General features: G+C 49.0%; 1 non-coding gene across 1 annotated transcript; it reads right to left on the reverse strand.

Annotated features, from left to right (window-relative positions):
* Positions 1-1,435: 1,435 nt before the first annotated feature.
* Positions 1,436-1,510, reverse strand: Trnat-ugu. The gene has a single exon. It is a non-coding gene; the product is annotated as a tRNA-Thr (tRNA).
* Positions 1,511-4,372: the final 2,862 nt, after the last annotated feature.

The raw sequence follows: 4,372 nt of genomic DNA on the forward strand, positions 1-4,372 counted from the left end.
TAAGTATTGCTCGTAGCTCTTAAAGAACACATTTAGCGTCCATGTTTACTAAACCTTCTTGTTTCTAATGATCGTTCCTGTCATATCCCTGACTGCTGGCTATTCCTCCTGTGCCACACTGAATAACACTACACTCCTAAACGCTTAAATTTATATTTTGCAGAAAACGTTTGTTGCTTTTAGCGTTACATGTCATTTGTACAGTTCGTCACTTTTTTTGCGCAAATTGCTAAACTTGCTTGTCCTATTTCCCAATCTGTTTCCCTCAGCCTCAGTTAACTTAATTTGACTATATTCTTTTCCCACTGTATTACTTTCACTGATGGTCATCTATTAACTGTCCATTCCATTCAATTGATCTCTCTAGTCCTTTTCCATCTTGGACTGAAATGCAGTGTTATTGGAAACCCTGAAAATGTTTACTTCGCTGTAGACTTTAGTTCTTTTGTCTAATTTCTATGCAGCTTCCTTTATTAGCTATTCAGTATACAGATCAAACAACTTGGTTGATAAGCTACAACCTTGTCTCATTCCCTTTTCAACTACTATCTTTTATGCCCTTTGATGCGTATTACTGCAAATTTGGTTGTTTGTAATTTGTAGACAAAGACTCGCTGAGTCGCTCTCTGTACTTTTTTTCCGTGATACCTTCAAAATTTGGAAGATTGTCTTCTAGCCAACAATGTTAAAAGCTTTTTTTTAAATCTACGAATGCTGTGTATGTGGATATCTCTTTCTTCAACTTATATTGCAGGATAGGACACTCATTTGACTTGTGAAAGAGCCAGTTAGCTGTCTCAGCTGAAAATGTCAGAGACCGCCAGAACGTGGGTGGGCAACTGGAAGGTCAGCAACTGAACGGTTACTCGCCTAGCTACAAATTTTACGACTCATAAAACGGTAAAGCCGTCAATTAGTCATGGTGAGCAAGTTGACAACGCTGCTACAGCTACGTTTGGTGCGTAACTTGCTCCGCTGAGAATGCTAAACAAATTTCGAGTTACGGCTACTAATAAGAGCGGGAAAGCGGAACATCAGAGACAGTTTTGATTGCTTGGCGGGAGTCGTTAACATTTATGTGAAGGAGGCGGTCGGCTCATGGGCCCAGCTTCAGAGGTGCCCCAACTCTCAGAGGTTGTTACCGCGAGGTCGCGATGTGATCAGACGTGGCGGCGCTATTCAGCAAGCGGCGGCTGCTGCATCTCAGCCATGCCACACGGACGAAAGTAAGGACACAGTGAAAATCCGACAATGCTTGGAGCAGATGTGTTGCGCATGGTCTCTGTGATGTCCAACGTTTGCTTACGTACTTTTCGGATCTGTATGCTTATATGAATTGATGACCAGCAGCCGTCTAGAATTAATGATAATTAAATCAAGATCTTAAGCCGTCGACAGGTGTTGACATACATCAACGGGGACAATTGAAAATGTGTGCGCCGACCGGGACTCGAACCCGGGATCTCCTGCTTACATGGCAGACGCTCTATCCATCTGAGCCACCGAGGGCTCAGAGCATAGTACGACTGTAGGGACTATCTCGCGCACGCCTCCCGCGAGACTCACATTCTCACCTTATATGTCCATACACTACATTCGTAGTGTCCCTTCCCAATGTCCGAAAGAACAGACACCATATCCACATAAGTATATAGTTCTGGCAATACCGGCCATGACCTCCTCCTTCTGTACGGATGCACACATATTCCCCCAACTCTTATGGGACTCGGTAAGAATGTCTTCAACGAGTAATGAGTGTGATGGGTAGGGACGCTACGAATGTAGTGTGTGGACACACAAGGTGGGAATGTGGATCTCGCGGGAGTCGTGCGCGAGATAGTCTCTGCAGTCGCACTATCCTCTGTGCCCTCGGTGGCTCAGATGGATAGAGCGTCTGCCGTCTACATTTACATCTACATCTACATACATACTCCGCAATCCACCACACGGTGCGTGGCGGAGGGTACCTCGCACCACAACTAGCATCTTCTCTCCCTGTTCCATTCCCAAACAGAACGAGGGAAAAATAACTGCCTATATGCCTCTGTATGAGCCATAATCTCTCTTATCTTTGTGGTCTTTCCGCGAAATATAAGTTGGCGGCAGTAAAATTGTACTGCAGTCAGCCTCAAATGCTGGTTCTCTAAATTTCCTCAGTAGCGATTCACGAAAAGAACGCCTCCTTTCCTCCAGAGACTCCCACCCGAGTTCCTGAAGCATTTCTGTACCACTCGCGTGATGATCAAATCTACCAGTAACAAATCCAGTAGCCCACCTCTGAATTGCTTCTATGTTCTCCCTCAATCCGACCTGATAGGGATCCCAAACGCTCGAGCAGTACTCAAGAATAGGTCGCATTATGAACCACATCTTCCCAAAATTCTACCAATGAACCGAAGACGACTATCCGTCTCCCCCACAACTGCCATTACATGTTTGTCTCACTTCATATCGCTCTACCATGTTACGCCTAAATATTTAATCGACGTGACTGTGTCAAGCGCTACACTACTAATGGAGTACTGAAACATTACGGGATTCTTTTTCCTATGTAAGCCATGTAAGCAGGAGATCCCAAATTCGAGTCCCGGTCGGGGTACACATTTTCACCTGTACCCATTGATATACACTCCTGGAAATGGAAAAAAGAACACATTGACACCGGTGTGTCAGACCCACCATACTTGCTCCGGACACTGCGAGAGGGCTGTACAAGCAATGATCACACGCACGGCACAGCGGACACACCAGGAACCGCGGTGTTGGCCGTCGAATGGCGCTAGCTGCGCAGCATTTGTGCACCGCCGCCGTCAGTGTCAGCCAGTTTGCCGTGGCATACGGAGCTCCATCGCAGTCTTTAACACTGGTAGCATGCCGCGACAGCGTGGACGTGAACCGTAAGTGCAGCTGACGGACTTTGAGCGAGGGCGTATAGTGGGCATGCGGGAGGCCGGGTGGACGTACCGCCGAATTGCTCAACACGTGGGGCGTGAGGTCTCCACAGTACATCGATGTTGTCGCCAGTGGTCGGCGGAAGGTGCACGTGCCCGTCGACCTGGGACCGGACCGCAGCGACACACGGATGCACGCCAAGACCGTAGGATCCTACGCAGTGCCGTAGTTGACCGCACCGCCACTTCCCAGCGAATTAGGGACACTGTTGCTCCTGGGGTATCGGCGAGGACCATTCGCAACCGTCTCCATGAAGCTGGGCTACGGTCCCGCACACCGTTAGGCCGTCTTCCGCTCACGCCCCAACATCGTGCAGCCCGCCTCCAGTGGTGTCGCGACAGGCGTGAATGGAGGGACGAATGGAGACGTGTCGTCTTCAGCGATGAGAGTCGCTTCTGCCTTGGTGCCAATGATGGTCGTATGCGTGTTTGGCGCCGTGCAGGTGAGCGCCACGATCAGGACTGCATACGACCGAGGCACACAGGGCCAACACCCGGCATCATGGTGTGGGGAGCGATCTCCTACACAGGCCGTACACCACTGGTGATCGTCGAGGGGACACTGAATAGTGCACGGTACATCCAAACCGTCATCGAACCCATCGTTCTACCATTCCTAGACCGGCAAGGGAACTTGCTGTTCCAACAGGACAATGCACGTCCGCATGTATCCCGTGCCACCCAACGTGCTCTAGAAGGTGTAAGTCAACTACCCTGGCCAGCAAGATCTCCGGATCTGTCCCCCATTGAGCATGTTTGGGACTGGATGAAGCGTCGTCTCACGCGGTCTGCACGTCCAGCACGAACGCTGGTCCAACTGAGGTGCCAGGTGGAAATGGCATGGCAAGCCGTTCCACAGCACTACATCCAGCATCTCTACGATCGTCTCCATGGGAGAATAGCAGCCTGCATTGGTGCGAAAGGTGGATATACACTGTACTAGTGCCGACATTGTGCATGCTCTGTTGCCTGTGTCTATGTGCCTGTGGTTCTGTCAGTGTGATCATGTGATGTATCTGACCCCAGGAATGTGTCAATAAAGTTTCCCGTTCCTGGGACAATGAATTCACGGTGTTCTTATTTCAATTTCCAGGAGTGTATATCAACGCCAGTCAGCAGCTGAAGTTATTTATATATAATTCTATTTTCAGATCTGCGTGCACAGTTAGCACATAAGAATGCCTATAGCAGTCGATTTTCCCTCCAAGTGTGAGGCGTCCGCTGAGGGGTTCCGCCTGGCAGCCCACATAATATACGAGTAACTCTCAAGCGTTTTCTTCTTCATGGGATTACTCGGTCACACAGCACAGGTGCAATAGCGACACTACTACAGCGTTTTCGATGGGCGCTGTTTGATCATTCACCATACATCCAGGACTTGGCTCACTCTGATTTTCATCTCTTCGCTCACATGAGCCCTG

This window comes from Schistocerca piceifrons, chromosome 1 (assembly GCF_021461385.2).
Source record: "Schistocerca piceifrons isolate TAMUIC-IGC-003096 chromosome 1, iqSchPice1.1, whole genome shotgun sequence".
NCBI lineage: Eukaryota > Metazoa > Arthropoda > Insecta > Orthoptera > Acrididae > Schistocerca > Schistocerca piceifrons.